The sequence below is a fragment of the Hylobates moloch genome, unplaced genomic scaffold (genome assembly GCF_009828535.3).
Source record: "Hylobates moloch isolate HMO894 unplaced genomic scaffold, HMol_V3 SCAFFOLD_19, whole genome shotgun sequence".
Taxonomy (NCBI): Eukaryota; Metazoa; Chordata; class Mammalia; order Primates; family Hylobatidae; genus Hylobates; species Hylobates moloch.
In genome coordinates this window covers 61,215,717-61,229,774 of record NW_026652294.1, presented here as the reverse complement: position 1 = coordinate 61,229,774, position 14,058 = coordinate 61,215,717, and the positions used below count along the sequence as shown (strand labels likewise).

Sequence of the window (14,058 nt, the reverse complement as noted above, 5' to 3'; positions counted from 1 at the left end):
TTGAGTAGTTTTTTTTTTTTTTAGTGTTTGCTCTTGGTATTATATTGTACATACATACCTTATTACAGTCTACTGGTGTCAACATTTTATTACTCTAAGTGGAATCTAGAAACCTTATTTTCATTTACATACCTTTACCCTTCTCCATTGTAATACAGTTATCTCGAATATTTTCTCTAATTACACTGAGAACCTCATCACAAGACGTGATAGGTTTTGCTTCAACTGTGAAACATAATTATAAACCGCAAAACATGGGTAGTCTCTTATGTTTACCCATAAGAGATAAATAATTTATGTATGGGTAAACATAATAGAGGTATTATTTATCCTTTCTACTGTCCTCATTGCTAACCTTCCAAGTTTCTTCTTTTATAATTTTCTTTCAGTTTGAAGAACTTCCTTTAGAATTATTAAAATCAGTTGGCTGGCAAGAAATTCTCTGTTTTCTTTTAAAATATCTGGATTTCTCCTTCATTATTTGTATTATTCTGTTTTCACAGTACAAAGAAATACATAAAACTGGATAATTTATAAAGGAAAGACATTTAATTGACTCACAGTTCCACACGGCTGGGGAGGCCTCAGGAAACTTACAATCATGGTGGAAGGTGAGGGGGAAGCAAGGACTTTCTTCACATGGTGGCAGAAGAGAGGAGTGAGAAGTGAAGGGGGAAGAGTCCCATATAAAACCATCAGATCTCACTAGCGTGAGAACACACCAGCATGAGATCTCACTGGCATGAGAACAGCATGAGAACTACCCCCATGATCCAATCATGAGGAACACATGAGAACACACTAGCATGAGAACACAAGAGCATGAGATCTCACTAGCATGAGAACAGCATGAGAACTGCCCCTGTGATCCAATCACCTCCCACTAGGTTTCTCCCTGAACACATGGGGATTATGGGAATTACAATTCAAGATGAGATTTGGGTGGGGACACAGCTAGACCATATCACTACTGAATGGTATTTTCACCGTATGTAGAATTATAACTTAGCAATTGTTTTTCTTCAGCACTTGAAAGATTTGCTACTTCCTTTTGGCCTCTATTGTTTCTGATGCAACATGCACTGTTGAATCTTTGTTCCACTATAGGTAATGCATCATTCTGTTTACTTGCTTTCAATCATTTTTCCTTTTTCTTTACTCTTCAGAAGTTGGTCATAACATGTCTTGGCATGGATTTGTTTGGGTTTATCCTATTTGGGTTTCTGTTTCTTGAATCCCTAGGTTTGTGACTTTTGTCAAATTTGGGAAATTTTTGTCATTATTTCTTTAAATCCTTTTTAAACCCTACATTTCTTTTCCTTTGATAATTCTAATCACATGAATGCTAGATCTTTTATGATTGTCCTACAGGTCACTGAGGGTCTCTTCAATTTATTTTTCAGCCTTTCAGCCTAATTTTGTCTCTGTTATTCAGATTTGGTAATTTCTATTGTGTCGTGTCTTCAAGTTTACTGATTGTCTCTTCTCTCATGAGCTCATGCAGCAAGTTTTTAATTTTGGCTATTGTAATTTTTAGTTCTAAAATTTCCATTGGGTTCTTCTTTATGTATAATTGTTTATTTGCTTAGAGTTTCTATTTAATTTATTTTAAGAGTGTTCTTTAGTGGTTCACTGGAGCATTTTAATCATGGCTGCTTTAAAGTTCTTGTCAAGTAATTCTGATGTGTTATATCATAGTGGTGGCATCCTTTGAATATAATTTCATCTTTGATTATAGATTTTCCTTGTACTTTGTATGATGAATTATTTTTTAATTGTCTCCTGGACATTTGGACTACAGATGTTTCTCAACATACCTTGGGTTATGTCCGGGTAATCCATCATAAGTTGAAAATATCATAGGTCAAAAATGTTGCTGGGCATGGTGGCTCAGGCCTGTAATCCCAGCACTTTGGGAGGCTTAGGCGGGCAGATCACTTGAGGTCAGGGGTTCGAGACCAGCCTAGACAACATGGTGAAACCCCTTCTCTACTAAAAATACAAAGATTAGCCAGGCATGGTGGCGCATGCCTGTAATCTCAGCTACTCAGGAGGCTGAGGCAGGAGAATTGCTTGAACCCGGGAGGTGGAGGTTGCAGTGAACTGAGATCATGCCATTGCACTCCAACCTGGGTCTGGGCGACAGAGTAAGACTCTGTCTCAAAAAAAAAAAAAGAAAAGAAAAAGGAAAAGAAAAAGAAAATTCATTGAATACATATAAACTACCAGACATCATAGCTTAGCCTAGACTACCTTAAAATGCTCAGAACACTTACATTAGTTTACAGTTGGGCAAAACTATGTAACACAAAACCCGTTTTATTTTATTTATTTATATATATTTTTTGAGACAGAGTCTCACTCTGTCACTCAGGCTGGAGTGCAATGGTACCATCTTGGCTCACTGCAACCCCTGCCTCCTGGGTTCAAGGTATTCTTCTGCCGCAGCTTCCCGAGTACCTGGGGCTATAGATGCTAGCCACCACTTCTGGCTATTTTTTATATTTTTGTAGAAACGGGGTTTCACCATGTTGGTCAGTCTGGTATTGAACTCCTGACCTCAAGTGATCTGCCTGCCTCCACCTCCCAAAGTGCTGGGATTACACGCATGAGCCACTGCGCCCGGCCAAAACCCATTTTATGATAATGCACTGAGTGTGTCGTATGTCACTTGTCACCAGCTTGGGAAAAGATCAGAATTCAAAATTTGAAGTACGTTAAAACTGCGAAAGCTTTACACCATCATAAAATTGAAAAATCGTAAAGAGAAGCCTTGTAAATCAGTGATTATCTGTATTACGTTTTGAGACTGTGGATCTTATTTAAATCTTTTATTTTAGCAGGACTCTGATGGTATCATGTCTGAGGGAGAAGGTCACATCAATACTACTAGGAAAAGATGGGAGCCTTACTCCCCCCTTTTACCTCTTAACTTTTCCTCTGCTGATACTGCATTGAGAGAGTTTGAAGGGGTTCCTGCTTAGTGTTGGTGAAAGTACAGGCTTCTCACTCTGCTTTCTTTTTTTTTTTTTTGAGACGGAGTCTTGCTCTGTCGCCCAGGTGGAGTGCAGTGGAGTGATTTTGGCTTACTGCAGCCTCTGCCTCCTGGGTTCAAGTAAATCTCCTGCCTCAGCCTCCCGAGTAGCTGGGATTACAGGCATGCATCACCACGCCCGGCAAATTTTTGTATTTTCCGTAGAGGTGGGGTTTCACCATGTTGTCCAGACTGGTCTTGAGCTCTGACCTCAAGTAATCCACTTGCCTTGGCCTCCCAAAGTGCTGGGATTACAGGTGTGAGCCACCATGCCTGGCCCTCACTCTGCTTTCATCGACAGAGCATGGCTGCTTTTTGTTTTGTTTTTCCCCCCAGTTGATTATGGCTGGAGTAGGGTGGGCATGGTGAGCCGAGTTTTTGTTTTACTGGTCCTCACCTTTCCTGGTCCTTTGGCTAGAGACAGTAGGCTTTACTTGAAACATTTTTTGTTTCTGTTCATTGGCACTTCTAGGTGGTGAGTTTCTCTGGGAACTAGTTTGGGGTATGTAGGAAGAAAGAAGAAAACTCAAGGAACTCACCACTGAGTCACTTCTCTAATGTTGTTCCACTACTCTTGAGCTCCCTTCCCTACTTTTCAAAGTCTCATGTTTGTTTTATTATTTTCTGGTTTTTTTATAATTAATTAGCAGGAGGAATAGAGATAAATACATCTACTCCTTGTTGGGAAACAGAAGTTTCAGCTTGTTTTTCTATGGGCCAGGCAGTCTTACTTTTGAGTCCTTCATTAATATCTAGTTTCATACTCAGTCTAACTATTTAAGTAATAAGATGTACACCTTTTTCTGCAGTAATAAGTTTCTTTTAAATGTAAGGTTAGAATTTACAAAAAAGGTATACTAAGTTTAATACTACCTTTCAACTGAATTTAAATAGTACTTCCAAATCGAATTTTAAAAGTTAACTTTTAAAGACTTTTATAAAACATTGTATCGCAACTGTACATCAATTTACAAAGTACGGTTAAAAATATAATGCTACCACTGACTGAGATTATAGAGTTTCTACCACTGAGTATGGTCAGAAATATTAGTTGCTGCTATCGCATAGGAATCTGAGGACTTAAACTTACATGGAATATAGTTCCTATAATATTTCATTTATATTTATAAGATATATCTATCGTATCATAACTATATTTTAATAAAAAGGCCAAGAACTTAGTAATCTGTGAACTGATAAATTGGCTGGTTCCTTCAGTATTTAATGAGCATTCATGTGTTCATTTATTCATTCATTCAATATTTAAACAATATAATTCAGAGCTAGGGACTAACTAGGGGCTGAACATACAGTAAAGATTAATAGTTTCAAGCTCTAGGAAGGCTTAATTTAAATAGGGGTATCTGCCATTTGCTAGTGAGGTGAAACCACTTTTTGGAAGCTAGATAGTAAGAGGCAAGCTTTCAGAAATGCCTGCAGGCTTAGTCAGCTTCCTCACTCAGTTGAAGTTGTTGCCTTACCAGTGCTAAATTAGGTGAACTACCAATCACAGTCCAACATATGTTAACATTCTCCCAAGTAAAAGTATTAGTAAAAAAATATTTGTGTATATTCTTCCAGAATGGGGATATAAAACTATAATAAGAGGCTCAAGTGCAGCAGAAAATTAAGCTTCTCTAATCCAGCAAATCATATATTACACATTGTCAACCACAGTTGCATGTTCTTGCTGGGAATCCTGGGTGTACTGACATTCGTTGTGTGTTTTCTGTGTCCTTGGCTAAGTAAATCAGAAATGTGCAGTGGTTTAATAATAGGTCTTTCTATACTAATCTGTAGCCCATGTAAAATGCTTTAGCTGGGTACTTTTTTAGGCACAGGTAAACAAAGAGAAATAATGTTACCCCTTTTATCAGGTCCTCATAGCTTAGCAGAGAAGACAAGCAAAAGTGTGATTAAAAGCAATAATAAGAGAATATTAGGGACACAAGGCAGGGAAAGCTGTATTCTGCTTGTGAGTGGAAACAGAGCTAAAGCAAATCTCTTGCTGATATAACAAAATGCCATAGACTGAGTGGCTTAATAGACATGTATTTCTCATAGTTTTGGAGGCTGAGAAATTCAAGATCGTGGTGCCGATGGATTAGGTTCCTGATGAGGGCTCTCTTCCTGGCTTGTAGATGGCTGCTTTCTCAGTGTGTTGTCACATTTCAGATTTCTCATCTTAAAAAGCCACTCAGTTCATCATGAGGACCCCTTTCTATCCCTAATTGCTACTCAAAGTCCCCATCTCCAACTATCATCACATTAGGGGTTAGAGTTTCAGCTGAGTTCAAATCTGATGTATGAACACAGTTATAGCTGACCGACATATGTCATATATAACACATACGTCACATACAGATTTTGAGAGGACGTAATTAAGTTCATAGCAATCAATATTTTAGACTATGATTTGTTAAGGATAATTAAATCAAGGACAGAAAAATCTAGGTAAATTGTTAAATAACCAAGAGGTAACTAAAGGATACTTGTTCAAATTCTTGCCAGTATGTGAAAAAGCTGGTCACACTCTTTAAAACAAATTTTTTCTTCAACACTCTGGTACTGTCTCTTCTGGTTTTATCTCTGTACCTCTGGCCACCTATTCGCATTCTCTGTTGCCAGCTTTTCCCCCTGAAATCAGCTGTTTACTGTTGCAGTATTTTTGAACTTTGTCATAGGCATTCTCTGTACTTTATTTGCATATTTGCCTATGACAGTCTCATCTATCATCCCATGATTTTAGTCATTTCTTGCCAGTTGACTTTCAGACCTGTATATCTAGCATAGACCCCTCTTTCTGAACTGCAACTAAGTATATCCAAATGTCTACACAACATCTCCTTTTGGATGTCTCACTGAGATTCAACATGTTTGAAACCAAATTCACGATCTCCAAATTTATTCCCATCCATTATTCTAAATCTTAGTAAATGGTATTATAATCTATCAGTTTCCTCAAACCAGAAACCTAGGGTTTTATAAGTTTATGTATTATTTTTTTTCTGACCTCCCCTCATTGAAGTCCATACTAAGCCTTAATATTTCACATCACAAACATCCTTAGGATGTATCTTATTTCTTTCCATCCTCACTGTTATGCCCTTATTCATACCACCACCATTTCTTCCTTGGTCAACTAGAATAAACTCATAAACATCTGCATCCACCCTTATCTCATCATATCTATTTTCAACAGTGCTGCAGATTAACCTTTTAAACTATAGTTCTGAGAATGTCTCTCATCTGTTTAAAAACTTTTAGTATCTTTCCATTGCTCTTTAAACAAATCTGAGTTCGTTATATAAAACACTTGAATATCAGGCCCCCCCTTTTATTTTTTTACAATTTCTGCTTTCCCTTTTGTTTCATGTCTAAAAATAAGTATGAGAATGCAAAATATTTGCACAGAATTACTAATGTTTTCCTAGTTGATACTGAGAATTCTGGGTAGCAAGTTTGTCAATGAAGGCAGTTGAGCTGGAGTCAGTAGTAAAGGGGTTTTGAATTCATAATACAAAAACTTTTTTATTTTATAGAAGTAGGAAATTTTACCCCCATGTATTATAAGTAGATATATCTTCTTTATTTCAATTATCTTTTGGTCATTTTTCCTTAATGATAAAATGTAAGCTACGGATCAGTGGCATAGCTCGGATTGGAGTACTTCTCTTTGGGGTTAAATATTAAACATATGTTGGCCATTGTTTTAAAGGATATCCTATAAAATCAATAATAATTGCTTAAGTAGCTAAAATAAAAATATTATCCTAGGAAAGTTCAGCCATTATTTTTTTCCTCTGCAAAGCAAGACTCCCAGTCTTCTCAAGCTAGAATATATATATATATATTCTTTTCTTTTTTTTGGTATGTAGAAATGAGGATTTTAGGAACTGCATTTCTCTGAGATGGAAATAAAATGCTTAGCAAAAAATGTCTGCCAATGATGACATATTTTGAAAACAAATGTATTTTCAGGTAACCATTAACAATATATAAATTTCACATTAGTTGTATTTTAAAGCATACAATTCAGTGGCATTTAGTGCATTCATGATGTTGTTTAGCAGTGAACTTTAATTCAAAAGCATTTTCATCACCACTGAAGGAGACCCCATGCCCATTAACCAGTCAGTCTCTGTCTCCCCATTTGTCCCTTCTTCCAATTGCTGGCAACCGCTAATCTGCTTTCTGTTTCTATGGATTTACCTATTTTGAATATTTCACATAAATAGAATCATACAACATGTGACCTTTGTGTCTGGCTTCTTTCACTTAGCATAATATTTTCAAGATTCATCCACATTGAAGCCTGTGTCAGAAGTTCATTACTTTTTTATGGCTGAATAATATCCCTTTGTATATGTATGCCACAATTTGTTTCTCCATTAATCCCTTGGTGGACATTTGGGTTCCTTCCACATTTTGGCTACTCTGAATAGTGCTGCTTATGAACATTTGTATACAAGGGATTGTTTTAATACCTGTTTTCAATTCTTTTGGGTATAAACCTATGAGTGGAATTGCTGGGCCATATGCTAATCTATGTTTGTTTTGTATTTTTTTATTTTTTGTAGAGTTGGGGTCTCACTTTGTTGCCTAGGCTAGTCTTGAACTCCTGGCCTCAAGCGACCCTCCCATGTCAGCCTCCCAGAGTACTGGGATTATAGGCATGAGCGATAGTACCCTGCTTTATGTTTAATTTTTTAAGGAACTGCCAAACTTTTTTTTTTTTTTTTTTTTTTTACAGTGGCTACACAATTTTATATTGTTTGCAGTCTATGAGGGTTCTTATTTCCCCACATCCTCACCAACACTTGTTATGGTCTGTTTTTGTTTTTTATTATGGGCAAAATTGTGGGTTTTGATTTGCATTTTCTTAATGAGTAATGATGCTGACCATCTTTGCATGTGTTTCTTTGGCCAATTGTTTATCATCTTTGGAGAAATGTCTGTTTGTGTCCTTTACCTATTTTGAAAACTGGGTTGCTTATCTTTTTTTGTTGTAATAGTTTTTGTTTTTGTTTTTTAACTGAGACGGGGTCTTGCTCTGTTGCCCAGGTTGAAGTGCAGTGCTGTGATCTTAGCTCACTGCAACCTCTGCCTCCTGGTTTCAAGCAATTATCCTGCCTCAGCTTCCTGAATAGCTGGGATTACAGGCCTGTGCCACCATGCCTGGTTAATTTTTGTGTTTTTAGTAGAGATGGGGTTTCACCATGTTGCCAACACAGGCTGGTCCTGAACTCCTGACTTCAAGTAATCCACCAGCCTCGGCCTCCCAAACTGCTGGAATTACAAGTGTGAGCCACCGTGCCCGGCCATAGTTCTTTACATATTCTGGATGTTAGACATTTGCAAGAGTTTCCTCCCATTCCGTAGGCTATATTTCCACTTTCTTGATAGTATCCTTTGATGCATGAAAGTTTTTCATTTTAATGAAGTTCAGTTTGTTCATTCTTGTTGTAGCTTATGCTCTTGGTGTCATAATCTCAGAATCCATAACGAAATCCCATAGTCAAAGATTTATCCTCATGTTTTTCTGTAGTTGTTTAATAGTTTTAACTCTTATATTTAGGTCTTTCATCTACTTTGAGTTAATTTTTTATATGTGGTGTGAAGTGGGGGGTCCAGTTTCATTTTTTACAGGTTGATAGTTATCCCAAATAATAAGTTTAGAAAACAGGCAGTATGATTATGTGCAATAATTAATGAGATTGATTAATAAGATAAGAACTTGAATGTATCTGTGCTTAAGAAATCAGTCCAGGCTGGGCGCAGTGGCTCACACCTGTAATCCCAGCACTTTGGGAGGCCGAGGCGGGTGGATCACAAGGTCAAGAGATCGAGACCATCCTGGCCAACATGGTGAAACCCCGTCTCTACTAAAAATACAAAACATTAGCCAGATGTGCTGGCGGGCGCCTGTAGTCCCAGCTACTCGGTAGGCTGAGACAGGAGACTGGTGTGAAACCGGGAGGCGGAGCTTACAGTGAGCCGAGATCTCGCCACTGCACTCCAGCCTGGGCGACAGACAGAGTGAGACTCCATCTCAAAAAAAAAAATAAGGAAATCAGTCCAACAGGAAAAAGCATTGCATATCCTAAGTCAAGAGCAAATCAGAATGTTAAGGTCAGAGATAATAGTTTAATCAAAAGTTGCTTAAATTTTTCTTATCAGGGTCTGTTTTAAAGAAAGACAATGAACTTCAAGGCTATGTGGCAAAAGGTTTTGAATGTTAGTTACTTTATGATTGATAATCAAGCACAAGAAACTCATACACTAAGATTGTAGCTCAGAGGAAGTAAACTCATCTGTTAATTATCACTAGGTAAGAGTGGAAAGTTTCAGAATAAGATTAACCTAAAACCTAATTATTTGCTAAGTTAGAGCCCTGAAGCCTATGGTCAAGTATATTCCTCTTTTCTGTATCTTGAATGCTTCGGAGTCTGATGCAACATTACTTATAGATAGGCTTTGAGCAGTGAGTCTTGATGCTCTGAAAGTACTAGGGCTTGGGACCAGGTAAACCATTATAGCTAAGTAAATACTATATGGGAAATGCTTTTAAACTACGGAGTTTTATAATATTAGTTACATGTAACTGAATCTATGTGACCTTTTGTGCTGCTTTTGCTTTCCTTTGTTACTTCAATAAATATGCTGGGCACTGTAAGTAAAATATTTAGCAGAACACACATGGCTCCTGGCCTCATAGAGCTTCAACTTATTGGAGAATGCAAACAGTAATCAATAAGCATACAGATATGTAATTTAAAATTGTGATTAATATGAAGATAAAGCTCTTCTATGCCTTTCCATTTTTATGTTTTCCCATTATTCTTTCCACTTTTTCCCCTTTCTCTTTCCTGCCCTCCCCATATACCTAAAATATAGAAATGATTTACACATTTGTTTGCTGTACAATTAGCCTACACTGTAGGTGAGTATGTATTTTGAGTGTGTGTGTGTATATATATATATATTTGTTTCTCATTTCCTGCTTCCCACAGCCCCTGTCTCTTTCTGCTTTCTGTCTCTGTGGATTTGCCTATTCTAGGTGCTTCATATAAGTGGAATCATATAATATTTGTCTTTTTTGTATGTGGATTATTTCATTTACTATTTCTTCAAGATTTATCCTTGTTGAACCATGTGCCAGAAGTTCCTTACTTTTTAAGGCTGAATAATATTCCATTTTATGTATATACCACATTTTGTTTATTCAGCCATTGATGGATGTTTGGGTTTTTTCCAGGTTCCAGCTTTTATATTTTTTAGTTGTATTCTAATTTGTATTTTGCTATAAAGTCAACAGGATTATTTGTATCCTCCATAGGCAGATATATCACTTGAGTAAATGGCAAGTATATTTTGGAATTTTATTTTGTAACTCTTGAGATTAACTTTCAATGTTTATCCCTTAGGTTGTATCCAGACATGAGTCCATATACATATGATATTTATTTTTTGAGGCCATACATATATTATTCTAAATTTATTTACTACTATAGTTTGTTTCTACATATTTTAGGCACCATATATATATATAAATACTACATATATATATATATATATAGTATTTTTAGATTTTCTTAAAGAATTACTTAAGAAAATCTTGAGTGTTATAATCATTTGATTTTTCTGTGAAAAGACATCAAAGTTACATTCCGTAAGTCAGTTTTGTCACATGAACTCATTCTATTTTATAGTATTTTTTTCTTTAGGATAAATAACCTTAACAATGTTAGGTTTGAACATCTGAATTGAATGCTAATGACTAAATAATAAAATTTATTTTGAATGACGGGAAACTGATACAAAGGGTTTGTTTAGTCTGGAAAGTATTTGAGGCTTTAGAATAGTTTGTTTTCAGTGTAGATTAGTTGCTTCTTAAGAAACTTTTTTCTGAAGAAAAGAATGATATAATATATAATCAAATGTAGGAATGTTACAGGTAAAGTTATCTTCAGATATAAAAAGGTTTTAAATTTGGTAATGTATTTTCCAATCTTTGTAATTTTATCTAGCGAATATAAAAACCCTTGAGAGAAAAATTTTACTCTTAAAAGAGATTCTTATGTTTTTAAAGGTAGTGAAACAGGATACATGAATAAGGATGTTCACTGCAGCAATTTGGTAATAGTGAACGATTAGAAGCAATCTAAATGTCTCTTAGTGATAGATACAAATACATTGTGATATATTGATATAATGTGATACTCTACTGCATTTAACATGTATAAACTAGATCTAAACTTATCAAAATAGAAATGCTTAAAAAGCAAAAGTTGATTTAAAAGAAGAAAGTTGAATAATAGTATATATACTATGATATAATTTCTAAGTGTAAAATTTTTAGAAATCACAAAATGATACTATATATTTTTCTGGATGTATATGTAGACATACACATTTGTAAAAATATAGTTACACATAACTACACACATATGTAGACATACACGTGTGTATGTACTATGTATACACTATACACATACATATATACTATGTATGGATCAGAAGGATAAACACCACATTTAAGATACTGATTGGCATGTGTAAGGTATTAATTATTTTCCTTCTGGCTTTTCTTGTTGATATGAGAACTCTGCTGTTATTCCAGAGATCTTTAGTTGTTAGAAATGTTTTCTTCTCAGTCTGGTTGATTTAAAGATTGTCTCTATCTTTGGTGTCCTGAAGTTTCACTATGATATTTTTAAGTGTGAACAGAGTTTTATTTACTCTCCTTGCAATTTTTTGATGCTCTTTAAAGCTGTTAATTCATATCTTCATCAGTTCTCAAATCCTGAGCTATTAATATTTTGACTGTCATCTTCCATCTATACTCCTGCCTCCAGTCTTTCAATTCTCTCCTCGAATAATTTCTATTAAATCCTTTCTGTACTTCTTATTCCAACACATTTTGTATACCTCTACTGTTTTCCTTCCTTTACCTCTTTCTGCTGTCTTCCATTTTATCAATTTTCATTAGCTTTTTCTTCTTGCTGTTGAACTCATCCATTGAGTTTTAAATTTCTGGTATTATTATTATTAATTTTCATTGCTTTATTTCATATTTTTAGATACATTATTTGATTATTTTTATCTATTTTCTGTTTTATAAACCCCTGTTCTTTTTTAACATATGTTTATCACTTCTTTATCTTTTTAAAAACATTTTAAAAACTCTAATGGTGAAAGTAATTTTGATTGTTCTGTTATCTCTATTTTATTGTTTTACGTTATCCCATTTTGGGCAGTGGGATATTTAGATTGTCATTCATGGCTTTGAACTTATTTATATACTTATTGTCTCCACGCTTGACTCGAGAATTATTTTCTGTGGTGGCTTTTCTCCCATACATTTTGTTAGTTGTGGAAGCCTCCCTTTAGGGGTGATTGTCTTCCTGAACCCTCCAGTATACTCTGGCCATATGTCCAGTTTTTGTATTATTTTTGATTGTTCATGTTTCTGTAAATTATATGGCTCAGTTTTGAACCTATTGATTTAGGCTTGGGATTCTGATATCATGTGGTTGACTCTCTCCTGTCCCCATACTAGGGCTGGAGAACTATTTTAATGAAACTCTAACCAGATAAGCTCAGATATTCAGGTTTTCATTCAGCAGATTGTTATCTCCCAGTTTCCTGTAGTTAGCTCATTTTTGTCTGTCAACCAGGTAGGGCCATGGGTCTAAATGTCCATCTGATATGGTTTGGATTTGTGTCCCTGCCCAAATTTCATGTCGCATTGTAATCCCCAGTGGTGGAGGAGGGGTCTGGTGAGAGGTGACTTGATCATGTGGGCAGACTTCCCCCTTGCTGTTCTGTTGATAGTGAGTTCTCATAAGATCTGGTTGTTTAAAAGTGTGTAGCACCCCCCTCTGCGCTCTTTTCCTCCTGCTCCAGCCACGTAAGACCTGCCTGCTTCCCGTTCCCCTTCTACCATGAATGTAAGTTTCATGAGGCCTCCTCAGCCATGCTTCCTGTACAGTCTGTGGAACTGTGAGTCAATTGAACCTCTTTTCTTTATAAATTACCTAGTCTCAGGAGGTTTTTTTAATAGCAAAGTGAGAACAGACTAATACACCATCCCTACTCAGGTCTCACATTCTGAGGTCCCCATGGGCAGTATTTGGTTCTGGTCAAATACTCACCATGGTAGCTCAGTTCTATTTTACTGGGAAGTCTTTTTGCCTTTATTTAGCATCTAGGAATTTACCATTCTTGTTTTCAGTGTTATGTATTAACATTTTTCGTTACTATTTTGCCTAGAATATCTGTGTGTTAGGACGTGGTGGAGCATGGCGGGTGTTGTGGCTTATGCCTGTGATCCCAGCATTTTGGGAGGCCAAGATGAGTAGGTCGCTTGAGTCCAGGAGTTCAGCCTATGCAACTTGGTAAAACCCTGACTGTACAAAAAATTAGCTGGGCATGGTGGCACACACCTGTAGTCCCAGCTACTTAGGAGGCTAAGGTGGGAGGATCACCTGAGCCTGGGAGTTAGGGGCTGCAGTAAGCCATGATTGTGCCACTGCACTTCAGCCTGGGTGACAGAGTGAGACTTTGTCTAAAAACAACCAAGAAGTGGTTGAGCAATTCAATACATAATTTTTAAAATTATGTAGTCTGTATTTTAAGTGTTTAGCATGTTTATTGAGATAAAGTTAACAGAAATAACTTACTTAAAACATTTGATTTTCCAGATCCTCAGTAAATTCAATTGTTAATTTTTAGGATTTGTGCATATTATTACCATTTTTTATTTTATGGAGACAAGGGCTCAATCTTTTGCCCAGGCTGTAGTGCAGCAGTGAAATTATAGCTTACTGTAACCTTGAAGTGTTGGGCTGAATTAATCCTACTGCCTCAGCATCCCAAGTAGCTAGGACTACAGGTGCGCATAACCATGATGGGCTAGTGGTTATTGTTGTTGTTATTATTATTATTATTGTAAAGACAGGGTCTCTCTGTGTTGCCCAGGCTGGTCTTGAACTTCTGGTCTCAAGTGATCCTCTTGCCTT

The 14,058-nt window shown here is 36.2% G+C and overlaps 1 protein-coding gene across 3 annotated transcripts in view; it reads left to right on the top strand.

The window, feature by feature from the left end:
* Nucleotides 1-14,058, top strand: part of CNTLN (centlein) — a 370,084-nt gene that overhangs the window by 217,984 nt on the left and 138,042 nt on the right. The window lies entirely within an intron of this gene.